At 36.1% G+C, this 23779-nt stretch overlaps 1 protein-coding gene across 5 annotated transcripts in view; it reads left to right on the top strand.

The window, feature by feature from the left end:
* LOC106880839 (uncharacterized) overlaps nucleotides 1-23779 on the top strand; it is a 173531-nt gene that overhangs the window by 57733 nt on the left and 92019 nt on the right. Inside the window, exon 1 of one of the 5 annotated variants that reach the window (XM_089361651.1) lies at nucleotides 3681-3935. The exons of 3 other annotated variants lie outside the window; for them this stretch is intronic. The gene's annotated coding sequence lies outside the window, so the exon portion shown is untranslated. Of the gene's footprint in view, nucleotides 1-3680; nucleotides 3936-22671; nucleotides 22819-23779 lie in introns of those variants that run through there. One more of the 5 variants, XM_089361649.1, reaches the window with a different exon arrangement.

Raw genomic sequence — 23779 nt, 5'->3', positions numbered from 1 at the left:
TTACTTGCAGCCACACTCTAGTCCCTGGCCCACAGGTGTGCTGTCTCCTCTCTCTACCATTTCTACTGCTACTACAATGGTTTCTGCTCTTTAAAACTGGCTGCTCCCATACAACTTTCATTTAGGCACTCTTGACTCACTCATATTGTGTCCAACATTCTAGATCTTGTGCTATCTGCTATCCTTCCTCTCCTTTCTTAGGACATCAGTTCTCCCCCCTGAACAACCTCCTGAAAAACATTTTAAGTGTAACTCTTATGAAATATACTACCAATGTCTTTTAATTAATTTTGAATATAACCAAGAATCTAGAAGCATTTAGTGAAATACCTTTATTATTAAACTGACGTTTGAAACCTACAAAAAAAAAAAAATAGTACTTATATTTTGTATTGTAGAACCAGGGTGGTCTTAAGAAGGTTAGTATTAACGTGTGGGGTGTCACAGTGAATCAAATTGATAATGTCAGTTTAATAACTGGAATGTTGACAGTTCATATCCTTCCTGTTGGTTTTTCACTGCAGTAGTAACCTTTAAGAAAAGGTAATGGAAATAGTTAAACAGTCTTTTTCTTCATCATTTTGAGTTCCTCTCCTTTCTCTGGGACCACCACCAGCAGGGCCTCCTATAGAAATTTAGCAAGGCAGAACAAGATACTTCCAGGCTCTGGAAGAACACTCTCAAAATTCAGCAGGTTGTGAGTTTATTTTTTAGGGTGGGGCCTTGGCAGATAGTTATGGGCTCTTTCTTGGCTACATGCTGATACATTGGTCTGTGATCTAAATGAGGAGCTAAATTGAATAATGTAGTCCTTAATATACAAAAAAAAAGGTCACAGTTGCAGTGGTTTTGATTGTAGGTTTGTTCCATCAGGGCCACCTTGGGATTAAACAACCTCCACCAATTCATTTTATTTATTATATAAAATTCACTCTTACCAACACAGACCACCATAACCACCAGCACCATTGCCATCAGTCTCCTTAAATTTTAGTGATTATATTTACACAGCATGGAGTCTTGTGTTTGTTGCTCTGTGTGCCAACAGCCCAGTCCTACATGTGTTTATACAATTACATGCACATTCTCTCTCTCTCTCTCTCCTCTCTCCCTCCCTCTAATGTGAACCTTAATGTGGTTGATATTCATTGCAATTAATTAGTATAAGTGTACTCATGTAATACAAGTAATCTAACGTAATTAGTACACTTCTAATGAATGATTTTGTTTATTGTAACAACAAACTAAAACAATGTTCTTTATAGAGCTGTCTCAGAAACAACTGATCAAATTGCCCAAGCTGTAACTACCTCATCTTCAATATGGCATCTACATATCTTCAAAAATTCAGATTCAAAATAAACCATTCCACCCTTCCCACCCCCAAAATTAAAGATTAGTTCATATTTGAAAGACAATCAGGGGTGTATGGTTGAACATTTAAACACTATACTGTCAACCACATATTCCCTATTTTGCTTTACTTGCCCCATCTCCTCCTCTTCAGCTTCTCTCTCTCTCTCCATCTCTCTTTTTCTTCCTTGTTTTCCTATTTACCTACCCCTATCCTGCCTCCTTTCATTTCCTTATCCCTTGCTTTCCTCCATCCACACTCTTTTTTTCCTTCCTTTTCTAGCCTGCTTTCTTTCGTCCTCTTTTCTGTTATACTTCTCTTTCTTTTTCTCATCTTTTTTCAACCTCCCCCACTCCTCACTTATACTTTTGTTGCTCCTCCTCCTCCACTTTTTCCATCTGAATCTCTACCTCTCTATATCTCCCCCCCTCTTTACTCTCCCTCTGCCTTAGTATTTTTCATTCTCTTTCACTCAATACACAATATTATAAAATTTACTTTTCTCTATTTTTGTTGTTGTTTAGCTCAAAGTAAGCCACGGTTGAGAGACCATACAGTCAAAAGCATTCCAACCACAACCATTCTATATGATTTCATCTTAGTTCCAGATATCAAACAGCTAGGGCCACATTATTCATGTCCATTGCGTTTTTTTTTTAAAGGTCATGTGGTGTGATTTGAGGGTGATTTAACTACTTTTTCTAGCCAATTGAAACCATGTAGTGACCCCTTGGTGGATTGTATGTGTACCATGTTCTAGTTCTTTCATAAGTGTCTTGTTGTTTTTTTCATTCTCAAACTACTTTCTTTGTTTTTTTCCTTTCATCCTTTCAAAGCCTGTACTCATACACACATATGCAAACAAGCCATACACACATACATATATATGTACAAATATTGTGTGTGTGTGTGTATATATATATATATATATATATATATATATATGCACATATCCAGCCTATTAAAAGATTTTGATTTTGATTTCATCTTGGAATGCTTTGATCTGGGATTCCATTCTCAAAAACAGAAGTATCAAAAAAAAAAAAAAAAAAGAAAGAAAAACCCCCCAAAATCAAACAAATAATTAGTGATGTAGAAATGTCAGCAAAATATCAGTAACATAAATAGGAACACTGATCTGTAGCAAGTAGAGACAGAAGGGATGTCTGTGGAATTGATGTTTTTTTCGTTTTTAAAGATTTGTCATAGGTGCAGGTGTGGCCATATATATGGTAAGAAAGCTTCCCAACCACATGGTTCCAAGTTCAGTCCCACTACATGTCATTTTAGGCAAGTGTCTTCCTGGGATGACCAAAGCTTTGTGATTGTGGATTTGGTAGATGGAAACTGAAAGAAGCCTGTCATATATATATATCATCATCATCATCATCATCATCGTTTAACGTCCGCTTTCCATGCTAGCATGGGTTGGACGATTTGACTGAGGACTGGTGAAACCGGATGGCAACACCAGGCTCCAGTCCGATTTGGCAGAGTTTCTACAGCTGGATGCCCTTCCTAACGCCAACCACTCAGAGAGTGTAGTGGGTGCTTTTACGTGTCACCCGCACGAAAACGGCCACGCTCGAAATGGTGTCTTTTATGTGCCACCCGCATAAGCCAGTCCAGGGGCACTGGCAACGATCTCGCTCGAAAATCCTACAGGAGCTAGTCAGGCGGTACTGGCAACGGCCACGCTCAAAATGGTGCATCTCATGTGCCACCCGCACAAGAACCAGTCCAGGGGCACTGGCAACGATCTTACTTGGCTTGCCGGGTCTTCTCACGCACAGCCCATTTCCAAAGGTCTCGGTCCGTAGTCATCGCCTCGGTGAGGCCCAATGTACGAAGGTCTTGCCTCACCACCTCAGCCCAGGTCTTCCTGGGCCTACCTCTTCCACGGGTTCCCTCAACTGTTAGGGTGTGGCACTTTTTCACGCAGCTATCCTCCTCCATTCTCACCACATGTCCATACCAGCGCAATCGTCTCTCTTGCACGCCACAACTGATGCTTCTAATGTTCAGCTTTTCTCTCAAGATACTTACACTCTGACGGGTATTCACATTGACATTACACATCCAACGGAGCATACTGGCTTCTTACACATCCAACGGAGCATCCAACGGAGCATATATAAATAAAAAAAAATAATTCTAGGATGGAATTTATAAATATTTAATACATCACTACGCATGTTTCCACAAATCACAAAATCACATGATTTTGACATCAGAGTTGATATCCTTGGGATTAGTATAGTATAGTCTGTATCATATATATACATATATATATATATATATATATATATATATACACCTAGGTATGTATGTGTATTTGTCCCCCGCTACCACTGACAACCTGTGTTGGTTTGTTTATGTCCCTTTAACTTAGCAGTGCAGCAAAAGGGGCCGATAGAGTAAGTACCAGGTTTCAAAAAGATGAATAAATAAGTAAGTACTGGGGTCAATTTGTTTGACTAAACCCTTCACATGGGAGAAGAAAATGAGTCACCGTGCATCCAACTGTAGCCGACCAGGCTAATTAAGTAACAGATAAGAACTGGCCCTACAAATCCATAAGGTTTGTGAAATGATTGACTAATTAATTTTATTTATTTCAGTGGTAGAGTTACTCCATTGCTAAGTGCAAGCATGACTGTATGGTTGAGAATTTTACGACACAACCATGTCATTTTGGATTTAGTTCTGCTGCATGACAAGTATCTTCTACTATATCCCTAGGCTGACCAAAACCATAGCAGTGGATTTGGTGCATGGAAACTGTAAGAAGCCTGTCATATATAGATATGAGTTTGTTTGTGTGTGTGTGTGTGTGTGTGTGTGCTTGTTTTGACATAGCGTGCAAATTGTAAGCAGATAGGTGCAGATGTGGCTGTGTGGTAAGAAGCTTGCTTCCCAACCACATGGTTCTGGATTCTACTATAGACTTGGTGTCTTCTACTATAGCCTTGGGCCACCCAAGACCTTGTGAGTGGATTTGATAGACGGAAACTGAAAGAAGCCCATCATATGTGTGTGTGTCTTTGTGTCTGTGTTTGTTCCCCACCACCACATGACAACTAGTGTTGGTGTGTTTACATTTCTGTAACTTAGCAGTTCAGCAAAAGAGATCAATAGAATAAGTTGTAGGCTTAAAAAAAGGTACTGGGGTCGATCAATTCAACTAAAAAGAGAAATATTTTCTTGTTTGGAGACAGTTGAGACTTGGCAACAGGAAAGGCATCAAGCTGTAGAAAATTTGCCTTAGCAAATTTCGCTAGACCTATGTAAGCGCAGAAAAATGTATGTTAAAATGATGAGGAATGGGATTTTTAACACTGACAATTATCTCTTGGATATTTTTATCCCAAGTTCCACTCTGTTGCAAGCATTTGGTCTTGGTCTCTGATCTCAGAATATCTTAAGATCTTACTACTCCCTTTTGCCTGTTGGTCTTAAGTTCACTGGTACTAACCACTCCTCCTCTGACTAAGCAATACATGTTTAAAAAAAATTTTATGCGGTTGTGTGGTAAGAAGCTTGTTTCCCAACTACATGACACCTTGGGCAAGTGTCTTCTACTATAGCCTCAGGCCAACCAAAGCCTTGTGAGTGGATTTGGTAGACAGAAACTGAAAGAAGCCCCCCCGTATATATATATGTGTGTGTGTGTGTGTGTGTGTGTGTGTGTGTCTGTGTTTGTTCCCCACCACCACTCGACAACTGGTGTTGGTGTTTGCATCCCTGTAACTTGGCAGTTTGGCAAAAGAGATCTGTGGAATAAATACCAAGTTTAAAAAATAAGTACTGGGTTCGTTTTATTCAACTAAAAATTCAAGGCGGTGCCCCAGTCTGGCCATACTCTAATGACTGAAACAAGTTAAAGATAAAAGATAAGCAGAAATAGAAATAAAATATCAGTGTTGTCATTCATCTTCCAGACTGGGAATTGAACCTTGCATCATACAAGTTATGGTAACCAGTAAACAATGATTGGCTCTTAGTTTCAGACTTTTGCCACTATTTTAAATTCAAATACTTTCAAAACCCTGTTGTAAATGGTCAACAATCTCTTTAGAATGGAATCAAATTCCATGGGATTCGGGATTGGCTAAAGTAGTAGTTCTCAATTGGGGTCCATATAAGATTTTTGGGGTTCCACACAAGCAAAATAGTAAATTGGGTCTACAGTAGTATTTAATGGATCCTTGAAAAACTTTTGATGTATTGTTGCCAAAAAACTTTTGATGTACTGTTGCCAAAAAAAAAAAAAAAAAAAAGACTCAGATAAGTTTCCTTCTCTGATGTTTTATATAGTTCAAGCTATACATATATGTGATAAATGAATGTGTGATAAACAAAATATGAATTTTGAAGGAATTATCTGTAAAACAAGTTTGAAGTTTGAATAGCTAGTGGGTGGGTTGTTTGGTTTGGGGTCCACCAGAATAAAATAGTAATCAAAGGGGTCCATAGATTAAAAAAATGGTTGAGAACCACTGGCCTAAAGTCTACAAAGTAGAATTATATTCATTCATTTTTTTTTTTATGCCAGTTATTCCACGCTACCTTTCATAAGTAAATGGAGTATATTTCCAGAACATGTCTGCTTAGTACTTCATTGGTTGAAACACTCATTAGATAGCCAAGTACACTTAAGTTCCGCTCCTTCAAACTGTGTCTAAATTGGACCCACTCTACATATTGTATACTTATTCATTGTGTGTATATATTGTATGTGTATCTGTTTGTATTCTTACACTCTGCAGACAACAAAGATAGGTTTCTACATATACATGTACATACAGATGTTTGTTTTTAGTATCCTATTTATATATGATTCTGTATAAATTAACAAATTTATCAAAATTGCTAGAAGTGTTTCTCGTTCATAATTTTTGTGGTTTTTAAGATTGAAGAGGCTTTAAATTGCTTAAGGAATATTGTCTCTCACTGGAATTTTGACTACTCTTGAGTTCACTTAATACCAAGTGAGTGATTGACTTGAATTTGATAAGTTATTTCACTTGAGATAATTGAGATAAAGTTGATCATTTTTCTCAAAATATATCAATTTGGTTTTTAACTCCGTACAAAACCTAGACCGCAAACTACCATCACTTTTATAACCTTTGAAATTTGAAACTGGTGATTAAAAACTGGACAGTATACATTGTAGGATTAATAGTAATCAGGTCAAAGGTCAGTTTAGTGCAGTTTTTTTTTCTCTTTTGATATATATATTGTTAGCACTGTTCAGAGGTCCCTATTTACAATGTCATATTTTGTTGTGTTAGGAAAGTCATTATTATCCTCATAATGATAACACACAGAGTTTAAATTCTAATTCTTTATTTTTAGTTAATTGGTTAAATATCTAATACCTACTAAACAAACAATTGATTAGTTAGTTGGTTAGATATTTAACCAATTAACTAAAATAAAGTAGAATTTAAGCTGTGCATGTGTTTTTATTGGCATAATGACTCTTTCAAGAAACAACAAAATTTGTTTCAACCCTCGAATCTACATAAAAAATTTTGCAAACCAAATACAATGTCTTATGTGTTGTTGTTGTTGTTGTTAGCATCTGGTTAGCCTTGATTGAGCAGACTTAATGTGTGTTGCCTTGTTTTAAGCCCTCAACTCTCAATGGAGTTGTAGTGGCACTGTCTTGAGGATCTGGTTGTTATGGTTTCAAATCCCAGAGTAAAAGAGAGAATGAATATGTGAAAGATGAACTATAATGGAGTTGTAGTAAAGAGATGGATACAGAATTACCATAGTTTTGAGAAGGTACCATACTGGTTAGCTGAGTGGCTTTCAGTGTTTGGTATAAAAAAATTGAACCTATAACATAACATAAAGACAACCCACTAAACCCGGTGACCTCTTAACTATCTTGGAACCCCCTTCCCCTATAAATATAAATTACTATATTGAACATGATGCAGGAATAGTTTAGCCCTTTAGCATTCAGATTAATTAATCTGTCAAATGTAATACATATTCATTCACATTGATGTGAATTGATCATGCATTATCTCATAGCTTTGAGATTTCAATGATGTGAATGTTTGTTTTAATTGGCATTGTTAGGTAGGTGAGAGAGGCTGGATCTGATCAGTTAGAACATAAAAAAGTAGAATAATTTGACTGGATATGACCGGTTTAAATGCTAAATGGTTAAAAGATACTATGATGTCATTTCTATATCTGTAATTTCTTGGTTCAGAAATTTATGAATGATATAATTGAAGACGTAAACAGCACCAAAATTCCAATGGACAAAGATTGATTCTTCTCTCTTCTGCTGTTCTTCCTTATTTTTTTTTTTTCCTTTTATTCATCATCATTGCCATCATCACCTCTATCACCAGCACCAAACTTTTCTTTAAGACAAAGTTTCAGATTATAAACATAAATTAGAACTCTGTTTAAATTATAAGAATAAATTAGAAGTCTGTGTTCTGTTTTACAACTGGGTTTTCTAGAAACTCTTGGAATTTATTTTGCATAAGTTCTTTAGAGATGTATGGAAAGTCAGTTTTAACAGTGAAACTTTGAAAACACTCGTTATAAATATTAATTAATATTGATAAGTGGAAGCTGAAAGAAGCTTGTTGTAAATGTGTCGGTTTACATGTGTGTGTGCATTTATGTATATGTGCATATGTGTGTATATGTATATCTCTTCTATTTGTTTCAGTCATTTGACTGCAGCCATGCTGGAGCACCAACTTTAGTCAACCAAATCAACCCCAGGACTTATTCTTTGTAAGCCTAGTACTTATTCTGTGTGTATGTATTGCCTGTTAGTTATAAAATGAATGAATGTCACTGTCATATAAGCTGAGTTTTTCATTTCCAATATTCTGTGAAAACCTATCTGGCCAAGGGGAAATATTACGTTGCTTGGAAACAGGAAGGGCTTCCAGTTGCAGAAAATCTGTTCCAATAAACTCCATCTGACCTGTGCAAGTATGTGATGATGATATGAAGAGGATTAAGAGTCCTACATTTAGTGGATGGTTAGTGTATGAATTATACAACCCTGTATGCATATAAGCTTGTCTGCATATAGCTTTCTTTGCAACCATGTAATTTCATGTTCAGTCCCACTACATTGCACCTTCGGCAAGTGTCTTCTACAGTAGCCTCAAGCCAACCAATGCCTTGAATAAATTTGGTAGATGGAAACTGTGTGGAAGCCTCTTGTGTGTGTGTGTATGTGTGTGTGTGTCTTTGTGTCTGTCTGCACTCATTGCTTGACATCTGGTGTTGGTTTGTTTATGTATCTGTAATTTAGCAGTTTAGCAAAAGAGATCAACAAAATAAGAACCATACTTAGAAATAAGCACTGAGGTTGATTTGTTTGACTAAGTACTTCATGGTGGTAACTCAGCATGGCTGCAATCCAATGACTAAAACACTGAAACAAGTAAATGGTGTGTGTGTGTGTGTGTGTGTGTGTGTGTGTGTGTGTGTGACTTTCCCAAGTCATGATAGGATGGACGGCCCTCTTCCAGCAACCCCTTCACCATGACTGGCTGTGTTCCTTCATGAGACGCAGGCATGCACATATGCACATACACACATTCATTCACACATACACACAAAAGAATCTGACTTGCCAAGTTTTTTTTTTTTTCACCTCAAAAGTATTTAATATGTAATAAATAAATCATTTATGCTTCTAATGTTGCTTCTCTACAACCACTACCACCCTTCCTCCCTCTCTCCTAACACCCACCAAAGACACCCACACATCATCACCATAATCATTACCACTGCCACCACCACCACCATCATCATCATCATCATCACTATACACCTCACCCTCCTTTGTAATGTTTCACAGATTGTTAAATGTAACTACTATGAATGGATAATGTTGGCTAGATGCAACAACCCTTCCCTTCTACCACCACCACCACATACTCGCCTCCCACCCTTCTTTTTATATCATTTTCCTCCTCTTCACCATTCACCTCCACCTACAGGCTATTTCTTTTCTTTTTTCCTATCTCTCTCTCTCTCTCTCTCTCTCTCTCTCTCTCTCTCCTTCCCCTCCTCCTCTGTTTCCTTAGGACCCTTCCCCACCTCCTCCCCTCACTGCCATTTTCTACATATTTGACAGTTCCACAAATGCCTATAATATCATTTAATAGGAGCATAATTAAAACTAATGAGCCTTTCCTGAACGAAGTCCCACCCTCTTTTGTCTTTACACACACACACACACATATGCACTCTCTCTTCCCCTCTCTCTCTTCCATATATTCAGTGACCTACTCTCTCTCTGTCTGTCTATCTGTCTTTCTCTCTCACTCTCTCTTACACACACACACCTACACTTTTCACACCACTCCTCACAGCTGATACACAAACACTCTCCTGAAAATGAACACAAACAGTTTATCTTAAATATATCATGTACACACATTAAGTCAACCTCTCACGTTTGTATACACACACAAAAGAAGTGTGCACATGCACACACACATACACACCTAATCACTCCTGTAGTCACTCTTTAAATAAACACAAATATGTACTTTATCACATTTAACTAACACACACACACACACACACACTCTCTCTTTCTCTCTCTCTCTCTCTCTCTCTTTCTCTCTCTCTCTCTCTCTCGAACTTCTTTTTCTCTTCTTCACTTTAAGTTCTTTCTCTTTCATGTATGTATGTGTGTGTGTGTCTCTACTTACATAAGTGTGTGTGTGTGAGTCCCTACTTATATGAATGTGTGTATGTGTATGTGTGTATATTTATATCTTACACCTACACTATTTCACATAACAATCTTAATAGATTTCCTGAGAGAATATTTTGTTCCTCTCGATTCCCGAACATAAATTCTCGTCTCTGCCTTGTTGTTGTTTTTTTTTATATTTTGTTTTTGCTTATCTTTTAACCTTTTTTTTTTTTCCTGATATCAAATGGTCAGAAAATTAAATGGAAATCATTGTACCAGAACTAACTTTTGAGAAATGATTGTTATTTAAACTGTTACTGAGCAGTCCTGGTTATGACCGTGTTCTACCCGTGCTGATACTGTGTAGTTTCATAGTTATTTTGGTGGTGGTGGTGACTTTGAAGGTGAGGTTTAATGATAAATTGTATTATTGAAATTCTGCTGAGGTCAACTTTGCCTTTCGCCCTTTTGGAGTTGATAAAATAATTAATTACCAGTCAGGTACTTGAGTTGATGCAATCAACTTACCGCCAGCCTGAAATTGCTGGCATTGCACCAAAATTAGAAAGGATAATTATGTTTTATGTTATCATCATTATTATTTAAGGCTGTAAACTGGCAGAATTGTTTACACATTGGGCAAAATGCATAGCAATATATTTCATCTCTCTTTACATTCTGGGTTCAAATTTTGCCAAGACCAACTTTGCCTTTTATCCTATCCTCAGGGGTGGGGTGGGTCTATAAAATAAGTGCCAGTTAAACACTGGGATCGTATAATCTGCTTATCTCTTCCCTGAAATTGCTAGCTTTGTACCAAAACTTGAAATCATGAAATCATTATTAGGACAGCCAATAGGCATGATCATTAGCTTGCCAGTCAAAATACTTTACATTCTGAGTTTAAATGCTACCAAGGTCAACATTGCCTTTCATCCTTTTGGGGTTGATAGAATATGTATCAGTTGAGCACTTCAGTTGATGTAATTTGACTTAACCTCTCCCCCAAAATTTCAGGCCTTGTGCCTTTAGTGGAAAGTATTATTATAATCATTATTATTATTATTATTATTATGGTCAGTGTAAAAGGACCAATTCTGAGCATACACCTGTAAAAAAGGAAATTGAAGGAGAAGGGCTCTTGACTTGTTGATCAGGCACCTGTGGCTTTTGTGGGGTTTTCCACAAGGACCTTTAAAGTGCTTCCCTTTTTGGGAGTTTTATTTTAATTTTTTATTGTTATATATATTGTTTACACAACGAAAACCCTTTGTCTCATCTTGTGTTGTCTTTTATGTTTTATGTAAGTTCTTGTGGCTAATAAAAGAATGAATTATTATTATTATTATTATTATTATTATGGTGACAACCTGGTTGAATCATTAGAGCATCAGAAAAGATACTTTACTTTATTCCTTCTGACACTTTAAGTTCTGAGTTCAAATCTTGTCAAGGTCAATTTTTGTCTTTAATTCTTTCAGGGTCAGTAAAGTACCTGTGAAATACTGGAGTCAATGGTATCAACTAACCTTCCTTTCCTCAAAATTGCTGGCCTTGAACCTAATTTAGGAATAATAATAATAATAATAATTATAATTGTTGTCATTGTTGCTTAGCTCTGATCGAGCAGAGCTAGGGTCTGATGTGTTCTAGCCATGACTTGACTTATTGTACAGCAGTTATTGTGCTTCTTCCTTACACAGGCATCCATTAACCCTTCAGCATTTAAATTTCAAGCTGATTCTATAACTACAAATTTTTGAACCAGCTCTGATGCAGACCTTAAAAACTGCTCTTAAAAAGACTATCAATGTTTAGAGATGCAAATTTACTTTCAAACATTCACAACCATAAATAAGATTTCGTAATTCAGGAAGATTTACAGAACAAAAACACCTCTTTTATTTTTTTACTTATTTCAGTCATTTGACTGTGGCCATGCTGGAGCATCGCCTTTAGTCGAGCAAATCGACCCCGGGACTTATTCTTTGTAAGCCCAGTACTTATTCTATCGGTCTCTTTTGCCGAACCGCTAAGTTACGAGGACATAAACACACCAGCATCGGTTGTCAAGCAATGCTACGAAGACAAACACACACACACACACATATATATACGACGGGCTTCTTTCAGTTTCCATCTACCAAATTCACTCACAAGGCTTTGGTCAGCCCGAGGCTATAGGAGTAGACACTTGCCCAAGGTGCCACGCAGTGGGACTGAACCCAGAACCATGTGGTTGGTAAGCAAGCTACTTACCACACAGCCACTCCTGCGTCTGTTATATAACCTGTTTGTTATTTCTACTTCTTCCCTCCTCCTCTTATCTAACCCTTTAGTATTTAGACCATACATATTCAGCTTCAACATTCTACCTGTTTTATGTTAACCTGGACAGATTTGACTTCTTACAATGTCACTCTATGAAAGTACAATGTCACCTTACAGTGTCACCCTATGAAAGTAAGCAATCACAACATTGAAATGTTAAAGCTAAGAGATAATGCATGATTCATTTGAAACAATGTGAATAAATAAGCATTACATTTGAGAGAGTAATATGAATGTTAAAGGGTTAATTTCTCTACTTTTGTTTCTTCTTATATCTCTGTATCTCCCAAATCACTGGATATTACCACACACTGCTGATCTAAATGCACTTCTTTGCATTGTTGTAAATTTTGAATAGTACCATCTTGCTACACCTTAACCACCAGGCCACATGCCTTCACACACACACACACACACACACACACACACACACACACACACACACACACACACATACACACACACACACACACACACACACACACACACACACATGCACATACTCGTGCACACACACACTAGTGTTACCTGTCATATGATGATTAACTTTGGAAATATACTTTTGCTACCATGAGTAATATCAGATAATATGACATACATACAATAATTATAATTAAATGGTTATCAAACTTCTTGATGTTTGTACTAAATGATGAAATGGATACTAATTTTCAAATGTAAAATATTTACTCTGTAATTTATTCCCTCTCCCTCTTGATGATTCTTTCTCTCTCACTCTGTGTCTCTGTAGTTCCTTTACTTATTGCCTGTCACCAAGCCTAGTATGTACATGCTGTCTGTACATTTCATGTTAACTCACCCTATATATCTCTTTTATTTTCCCCACCCTATCTGTATTATGTAAAGTATGACTGAACATATTTGCTATTATGTCTGTCTATAATGTCTGTCTATAATGTTGGCTAGATGCAACAACCCTTCCCTTCTACCACCACCACCACATACTCTCCTCCCACCCTTCTTTTTATATCAAGGTGCCATGCAATGGGATTGAACCTGGAACCATATGGTTGGGAAGCAAACACGTATATTTTTTAAAATATTTTAATGATACATGACTATATAAACTTTTTAAGAAATTATTTTGATATTTGCTATAATTTGATAGTTGATTACCACAGCTGTTATTTTGAGGAATCATTTCTTTGGTTGATTATTTTGATAAATTGTATTTCAATGGAGACAAAGGTTATTATTTGCTCTCCTGAGTCTGTCATGGCTAAGCAGCTTTAAACAGATATTCAATTTGATTAAATAAAATAAGTTCTATAATCTCATGTTAAGGACAATTGGTGTGGTGTGTGATTGATACACACACACACATGGCTGGAACTGTTGCAGCTTGACAGCTCCTATCAAACTGTCCAACTCATACCATGTTAAAGGATGATGATTTTATATATATATATATATATATATATATATATATATACATACACACACTAGCAAATGCATCCAGCCTTTGGACGGTTTAAGTGGTATTTTTTCACCAAATAATTGAACTACCGAGAAGGTTTATGAGTAGCACAGCAATCTATGTTTCTGATTAACCTAGGAACGGAAAATCAAATTGAAGGCTGCACTTTAATGATCATAGAACATATAAGTTTGCAAGTGATGCAAAATAGAGCTGCTGAAATGTTTTGGGTGTAGATTACAGATAATGACTACAAAATATAGTTGTTTTACATGAAAACGAAATTTTTTGTCAGAACAGCCACATAAATGTTGTAAGGAAATTTGAAGGAAGACATTGAAACTTCCCCTCTGCAAGTTCATTTTTTTTTCAACAGCAGTGGGAGCTATTTTTTCAGAGAGATAAGCAAACAAAAGCACCTTTATTCAGTTTTCCCACATAGCCTTTGCATAAACTATCAGTGAATGCTGCATAAAGTTAAATTGGTATGGAACTTTCTGAAAGATGTGTATAGCTTTCGGTAGTGGAAGCAAAACTCTTATTAAAAGGTTGATTCTTTGGGACGAATATGTGATTGTTTAATAAAAGGCTTGAACGACAATGCTAAAGCACATTTGAAACACTGGACAACAGTCGAAATATCATAATGGATCGGTAAATAAGAATCCTTTAAGTGAAACAACGCATTGGTAGGTAAACAAGGTATCAACAAATAGAATAGAGGGAAGGGAACATCACCGTTCAAGTAACTAAAGAATAAGTAAAGGTAATCTTGCCAAAATTTAATGCAGTTTAAATATGGAGATTAAGATTGTTTGGTATTGGATATTCATCGCGTACAGTGTTCCTAGTCAGTTTAATCACCGTTGCTGGTGGACAGTGGAAATAAATAAATAGACAAAACCCTTTCACTTTTATAAAAGAATTAAAGAAGTATGGAAGACCCTACATAGAAAAATTATGTCCATTTACAGCCATTTACATGGGAGCTCTGGGCAAAATGTTATAGTGCATGACCATCCTTGGAACATAAGTAATGTGAGTGTAAAGTTTGATGAAAATTGGTTGAGAATTGTGGAAATGTATGCATTAGTCATTATACACACATACTGTGATTTATATATATATATATATATATATATATATATATATATATATATATATATGTGTGTGTGTGTGTGGATAATACCATACTTAATTCTGGTGTCTAAACTTAAGTACCATATTCACCTCGAATCATATATATATATATATATATATATAGTATATATATCTTTTATATCTTACTTGTCTCAGTCAGGGTTCGACTGCAGTCATGCTGGAGTATCAATCATCCCCAGAACCTATTTTCTTTTTTAAGCCTAGAACTTATTCTACCAGTCCTTTCCCCCCAAAACTGTTAAGTTACAGGGATGTGAACAAACCAACACTGGTTGTCATGTAGTGGTGGGGGACAAATCAAAGACTCATTCACACACACACACACACACACACACACACACACACACATACAACAGGCTTCTTATAGTTTCTGCCTACCAAATCCACTCACAAGGCTGTGGTCAGTCCAGAGCTATAATAGAAGGCACTTGCCCAAGGTGCCATGCAATGGGATTGAACCTGGAACCATATGGTTGGGAAGCAAACACGTATATTTTTAAAAATATTTTAATGATACATGACTATATAAACTTTTTAAGAAATTATTTTGATATTTGCTATAATTTGATAGTTGATTACCACAGCTGTTATTTTGAGGAATCATTTCTTTGGTTGATTATTTTGATAAATTGTATTTCAATAAGCAGTCAGCATACTATTAATTACATACCATCAATTAATCAATGGCATAAATGAAGGGGCACTGATTCAATCATGAATTAGAACCTAATTATTAAATAAGGGCTATTGGTGACCCTTGAAAAAATACTTGTTTCTTTATTTAGGCATCATATTTGAAGATTTTTTTTAATGAGGAAATGGGAAGTGTGACAATAATGCACTTCTTAAATACATAAGTATTTCAATAAATAGTTTGAGTCAATTCTTTCTGAGCAGTGAAGTCATGGCTCATGAAGTGCTTATAATGTAATAAAAGTCTTCTTGTCTCCGAGAAGCTTATAACGGCTTTGGTTTCATGGTATTGAATGAAATCTTGGATTAGGCTTTTGTATGTAATGTTCATCAATGATCTGGGACTTATTCCCATTTCTGCTATGGCCAGGTAGACTGGAGCAATGTGGAATAAAGCGTTGTCTAGAAACAAGCAAAAAATGCTTGCTGCAGATTTGAACTTGAAGCCAGTGAGTTTATTTATTTAATCCACCTGATCAATGGCTTCTACCTACACTTTTTCTTTATCTTATCCTCCCCCCACACACTATTAAGGACTTAATTACTCTCTAGTCATAAACCTGTCATGAGAAAATACTAATTCTTAGTGACATTATATCCATGTCATAAAATATTACGCCACAGTTAGTCTGCATTTTTTTGTGGAAGCTAAAGTGTTTCTAAGAACCAACAGTTTAAATAGTGAGATAAAAATCAAGGAAGTGTGCTAGCAGTAAATTCTTTAACCTTGTTAAAGCTTGTGGTACTTTTCATTTATTATTGCTGTTGTTGTTATTATTATTTGTTAAAGATTCTTGTGCTTATCAATGTTCTGATTGTCTTTTGTAATTCCTTCTAGTTTTGGGGAAACAGATAAAGTCTGTGAAATTTTGTTCTATTTAGTTGATACCATATGGTTTCATTTTCTGCAATAAAAAAAAAATATTCCTTCTTAAATAGAATAGTTTATTTGCATTTCAGATTGTACAATATCGTCTTTGAAACAGTTGAGTCATTCACTGCAGTTCCTATTTGTCTGCAGCAACCAACCATTTTAGTTCCAACAACAGCCTGTTTCATTATCTACATATATGACTTTGTTTGTTTAGTTTTTTCTTCTTCATAAATTTCAACCACAGAACCAACCATTATCTCAGCCAAGGAACCCTAAAAGCTGATACCTAGTATATTCCATGTTGTTTTAAAGGCAGTGTTCAGTATTCCTGAGATTTCTTTCTAAATTATTATTAGTGATCTTTTATCATTGGGCCATTATTGTGGTATGGAGATGATGTAAAGATGTAGCCAAGAATTGCCTCTAATTTAATTGTCGTTAGTCTTCCAGGCAGCCTTGGTTAAGAAGGCCTATGATTAAAGTTGTTCCAACTGTGACCATCCCACTTTTTCCCCCCCAGAGATATAGTGTATCTAGGATTATATTATTTACTGAATCTTTATTTTTCTAAGACTCTAGAATGTGATGTGAGGGGCATTTATTTGTTATTTTCAGCTAGTCAAGCAACCACCAAGTCACTCTCTTGCTTGTTTGCCTGTAAATTGATTTCAATTTCTGCTTGTCACCATCTTAGCTGTGTTTATATTGTTAAAACCTTTTAAGAAGGGCTTGAATGTTATACAATCATAGGTGCAGGTGTGGCTGTGTGGTAAGCTAGCTTCCCAACCACATGGTTCTGGGTTCAGTCCCACTGCATGGCACCTTGGGCAAGTGTCTTCTACTATAGCTTCAGACCAACCAAAGCCTTGTGAGTGAATTTAGTCGATGGAAACTGAAAGAAGCCTATGATATATATATATATATGTATGTGTGTTTGTCCCTCCATCACTGCTTAACAACCTGTGTTGATGTGTTTACATCCCCATAACTTAGCAGTTTGAGACTGCTAAAAGAGACTGACACATAAGCTCTAGGCTTAAAAAATAAGTCCTGGATCGATTTGTTCAACTAAAACCCATTAAGGTGGTGCTCCAGCATGATCACAGTCAAATGACTGAAACAAGTAAAAAAATAAAAGAAACTCTTCCTACAGTCCTGTAAATTTGAGATCTTGTAAAGTTTCCATTTTTTAAAAATCATTAACGTACCACTTTTTAAACCTGTAATTCTAAAAATCAACCTAGTTTAATTGATAGATTAACCGATAGGATCTTACCTTAATGTTTGCAATAGGGTGGCCCCTGCCAAAGGTACCCATATGCTAGGTTATGCTGTAAATCAGGCAATGGATTGAATCTGTCACCAAAGAACAGTAATGGTCCTACTGATGGGCTCTCAGTTTCTGCCTACCAAATTACAGCTACAAATCTTTGATTAGGTCATTGAGTTAGATAAGTCTTTGGCCAAGGAGAGAAGATGCAGTATCTGCAGTAGCACATGCACATATACATGCATGCATAAATGTAAACTTCCTATGTGTGTGTGTGTGTGTGTGTGTGTGCGTGTGTGTGTGTGTGTGTGCGTGTGCGTGTGTGTGTGTGTGTGTGTGTGTGTGTGTATATATATATATATAATGTGTGTGTGTGTCTGTATATGTATACATATGCAGACATACACATTTGTGTCTAAATGCTTCTTTGTGCAACTGAAGACATGAATCCTGTTCATATGAAGACTGAGAACAGAGGAACAAGACATAGATAAACAGATGAACTGAAATCAACACTAATAAAAGTTTCAAAATGTAAGCTCTCTCTGCCTTGTTTTATGTCTCTTTTTCTCTCTGTCTCTCTTTACATCTCTCTCTCTCTCTCTCTCTCTTCCCCCTGTATAATGTTCTCTGTATACTCCCATCTGTTTCTGTCCTTCCATATTCTTTCTGTCTGTCTGTCTCTCCCCACTTTTCCCTTGTTCTCTCTTTCTCCCTCCCCCCTCTCCCCCTCCATCTCCCATCCCCCCTCTCCCCCTCCATCTCCCATCCCCCCTCTCCCCCTCCATCTCCCATCCCCCCTCCCATCCCCCCTCCCTCCCCCGCACCCTCTCTCTAGATATATATATATATATATATGTATATCACTCTCTCTCTCTCTCCAACACAATATTGCCTTGTTTGTCTGTTAAAGATAACAACACTGATGTTGTAGCTAGGTTTCCATAATTAATTACTAAGTAGTGCCACTTAATAAGAATATGTGCGGAACATATTTCTATCTGGTAGACATGACTCTCTAAACTTTCATTCTTTCAATGTTTTGGTTCTTAGAGTATTATATGTGCCTCTGTATGTGTCTTCACATCCTTGTGCCTCTTTCTGTCTGTTGCTCGACTGATTTTCATTGCCCCCAATAACTTTTATTATAATTTCCATTTTGTATTAAGGATTTGTGAACAATACCACTGTTTGGTAACACTTTTTTAAAGAGCCAATCACTGGTTATGGGTCTTTTTTTATTATTAGACCAATCAATATTGCTTATGAATTTCTAATGGACCAATCACTGCTTTACTGCAGCAATGACAAGGGAGTGTCTGTTGAATTGAAGCACAGTAAATACCACAAGATATTGTTTTGTTTGGCACACCAATATGTCAGTAATTTCTTGCCAATGCTTATTCTTTGCAAGTATACACATATAACATCTATAAGTGTGGCCTAGACTTAAAAAGAAAGAACAGATCCCACCACAGGAATTGAACCACACACCTGTTGCTTGCCAGGTAACCATACTGCTGATTACACTGAGTGCATGAATCAATTTGACTGTTGAAATAATGTCTTATCCAATTAGATAATCTGAACAATTTAGTTTCCTCTCTTAGCCCACCAGCAGAATCTAAAATACTCCTGAACCACACAGGAATTCTTTATTTTTTAACTTGGCGCAACACCGGAATAGAAAGAAAGGTTAGCTCAACATAAATGGTCATGATTTTTAAAGTATAAATTATGTATACACTTACACTTGTGAATCTTATGTACATTTGTGTACACACACACACAGTAGGTTTATTTCAGTTTCTACCTATCAAATCCACTTACATGTTTTTGGTTGGGTTGAAGCTATAGTAGAAGACACTTGCTCAAGGTGTTGTGCAGTGGCCCTGAACTTGAAACCATGTGGTTGTCAAGCAAACTTCTTAACCACACAACCAGGCCTATGCCTATATATATAGATATATATATAGGTGTAGGCATGGATATGTGGTAAAAAGCTTGCTTCCCAACCACATGACTAAAACCCTTCAAGGCAGTGCCCCGGCATGGTCACAGTCAGATGATTGAAACAAGTAAAAGATAACAGAAGATGGTAAACTCCATATCTAATGACATATAAGATGCACTTTTTACTCCTATAAATTTTGTTACTATATTTCTGCTGAAATATAGTTTTGAAAATAAACAATATTATCAAATAACTTGCCTTTTTTTTTAACCTGGTGTTTGGAGCATAAATTCACAAAAAATTTCGATGGAAGGTTTTATTCTAGGTTACTTTAAAACAGGGAATTTGCATCACAGAACCAGGGGCAGTCTCAGATGGGTTGATATCCAAAAGGTTAATGCATTATAAAACTTATTTTCTGACTATTTGCTTCCGAAATTGAGGTGCATCTAATATACCTGTGCATCTAATATACCTATGCATCTTTTCATCATCATCATCGTTTAATGTCTGCCTTGCATGCTAGTATGGGTCAGATGGTTTGACAGGCACTGGCCAGGTAGAAGACTGCACCAGACTTCTGTGTCTGTTTTGGCATGGATTTTATGACTGGATGCCCTTCCTAACACCAACCACCCTACAGAGTGGACTGAGTGCTTTTTACGTGGCACCAGCACAGACAAGGTCAGTTTTGGCATGTTTTTTACAGCTGGTTGCCCCTCCAAATGTCAACCAATTTACAGTGTGAACTGGATGCTTTTTACATGGCGTCAGCACTGGCAGGGTCACCAAGTAACTTGCAAGACAAAGATCCTTTGAGAGGTGGGAGGGGGGGGGCATTGGAAGAGATGATCTTGTGTCAGATGATGAAAGGTTAGAGAGCAGCAGAAAGACAGAAACAGGTGTCTTGCTGTAGAGGGGGTACATGGTTACTCGGCCAGAGAGAGAGAGAGAGTTAACAAGAGTGAGTTCAGAAACAGGTGTTCTGCTGTATAGGAAATACACAGTTACTCAACCAGAGGGAAGAGCAAGGGAAAGAGAGAAAGAGTGGGAGACTGCAAGAGTGTAAGAGAGAGTAGGAGAGAGATGGTGGCAAAGTGCCAAGGTATACTCACAAGGAATGGAGATCAGAGCATATATGGGATGGTAGTGTAAGGAAGAGAGAGATAAAAGGTGCCAAGTGCCAGGGCGTACCCTCAAGGTATGGAGGTCATAATATCCTATCAAATATGGTACTTGCTCAAGGTGCCACACAATTAGATTGAACCTGGAACCATGTATTTGTGAATGGAACTTCTTAACCATACACCTATATCAGTACCCATCTCTGAAAGTTAGCATCATTCTTTGTTATAGTTAAAGCTTAAATATGTTAATGACTGGACTTTTTTGTATAAACATGTTATCAGTGGAGTCAGCAAGGGAATGTCTGTGTGGTTGCTTGACTTGCTAGAAATAGCAGTCAAGTATACCTATTAAATAAAAGAATACATGAGATAATGTTGTCTTCCCTAATAAGGTAAAGGTAAAAAAAAGTTACCTTCTCAAGTCATGCTGACTCTTCAGGGCCAGTTTCCTGGTTTTCATGGCATATAAGTTCCCCACCTGGATGGGACGCTGTAATCACAGGATTACTCATTTTTGCCAGCTAAGTGGACTGGCGCAATTTGAAATGAAGTGTTTTGCTCAAGAACACAACGCGTCGCCCAGTCCAAGAAATGAAACCACAATCTTACAATCATGAGTCCAACACCCTAACCACTAAGCCACATGCCTCCACTTCCCTAATAAGGCATGATGGTCGCCACTGTAATGGTTTAAGTCATAGACCTTTCTGATCAAGATAGACTTGGAACTAAAAATCTATATGTCATAAACTGATGTGAGAGCCTCTATGTAATTGCTTGACTTGCCAGAAATAACAGCTAAAATTTTCCCAATGCATACTTTGTCATCTTAAAAGAATCACTGGATAATGTATTTCTTGGAATATAAAAAAACAGGATGGTTACAGCTGGAATGTATTTTGATCATACATCTCCATAATCAGCCTGTCCTGGTGTTAAACAACAACAACTACCATTTTATTCATATTTAGTTTAGATCCTCTTCTTCTGTAGAATTCTTCTGAAATGAAAAGCTTATTGTATATTTCTATGTGAGCCAATAAAATGTCAGAATGTATAAGGTGTGTGTTTAGGAATTTTGGTACACATGGCACCAGTGGTGGTCATTTTTATGTTTATTCTAACCTACTGGGGAAGATCATCTTGTCAAAGACATCTGTATTTGATCCCAAACACACCAAACTTATTATGGAACTCAGGGCCAGTCCTTAATGCCAACGGTAAATGAAGTCTTTCTTTACCAACTATTTCACAACTCATCTAAAACACTCTCTTAATTTTCATTTCATTTTGTTATTTACTTAATTTTGGTTTTGGTTAATAATGCGTTTCTCTCTCAGACTAATCTTTTATTTCTTCCTTGCCTCCAATATTCAACAGTTTACGGGGAGGGGGGGGGCTTCCCCCCTCCTCCTTATTCCATCCTATTCTGTCTCATAATTTTTTTTGCTTTTCTCTCTCTCTCTCTCCCTTCTTTCCATTCTCTGTCACTTTCTTTCTATCTTCAGTTCTTATTGGCTGTTATTTCCCACCCCCACCTTTTCTTAAGAATTTGAGGAGTGAAATCCTTGGAGACAGCATTAAGTAATAATAATGATAATGATGATAATAATAATAATAATAATAATAATGATGATAAAATATAAATAAAACTAATTCAATTGAGATAAAAATAAACAAACCAAAAAAAAAAATACCGTTTCTAAATACAACTGAAAGAAACAAAACAGAAACGCTAGTGTCTAATGACACAAGTCTTATAGTCTTCATATTAGTCACCAAGTGACGGGGAGATGATATTGATGCTAGTAATTGGTGGAATGTACTACTTAAGATATAACTTTGATTGCTTCCAACATTTTCGGCTGCAATCTCCAAACATTACCAAGCAATTCACCTCTGTTATGTGAGTCCTTATTTTGACTGCCTTGTCTGTCTGTCTGTCTATCTCTTTTGCTCTCAGTCTATGTTCAACACATACCCTTTTTGTTGTTTTGATTCTTAAATTCCATTTATTTTCTTTTGTTACACTATACTATACATACATTTACATGCGCGCACGCGCCTGTAAATGTGTTCTCAAATATGTATATAATCATGTGAGTGTATATATTCATCATGTATATATCTATGTTTATGTATGTATGTATATTTATATATGTATGTATATATATATCCATATTTGCATGTTTATATATTCATATATGCAGCTATATATATATATATAAAATATATATATATATATATATATATATAATATCTGTATATATATATATATCTGTATATATATATATATCTGTATATAGATATGCAGGGCAGGGAATCGTCAATTAGTAATAAAATTAATAATCAACAATTTTGCCGGGTAGCTCAGTATGAAAAAACCTTCTTCGGTAAAAAATTTATAATCATAAATATATAGGGATTGACAGTAACCTGCTTCTCCAACATACTGAGAATTCAGAAATAGCAGTCAAAGAACTACTGATTTCAAAACTACAAATTATTACTCCAGATTGATAGCGATATTTTTGATACACACATTTGTAGTTTTGAAATCAGTAGTTCTTTGACTGCTATTTCTGAATTCTCAGTATGTTGGAGAAGCAGGTTACTGTCAATCCCTATATATTTATGATTATATATCTGTATATATATATATATATATATCTGTATATATATATCTGTATATATATATCTATATATATATATATATCTATATATATGCAAAGATAAATTTATCGGTATATATACAGATATATATCTGTATATATATATATATCTGTATATATATATCTGTATATATATATATATCTGTATATATATATCTGTATATATATATATATCTGTATATATATATATCTGTA

This window comes from Octopus bimaculoides, chromosome 13, assembly GCF_046866305.1.
Source record: "Octopus bimaculoides isolate indiv1 chromosome 13, ASM4686630v1, whole genome shotgun sequence".
Lineage (NCBI taxonomy): Eukaryota > Metazoa > Mollusca > Cephalopoda > Octopoda > Octopodidae > Octopus > Octopus bimaculoides.
Note: the sequence above shows the minus strand (reverse complement) of the source record. Positions and strands in the feature narration are given on the sequence as shown.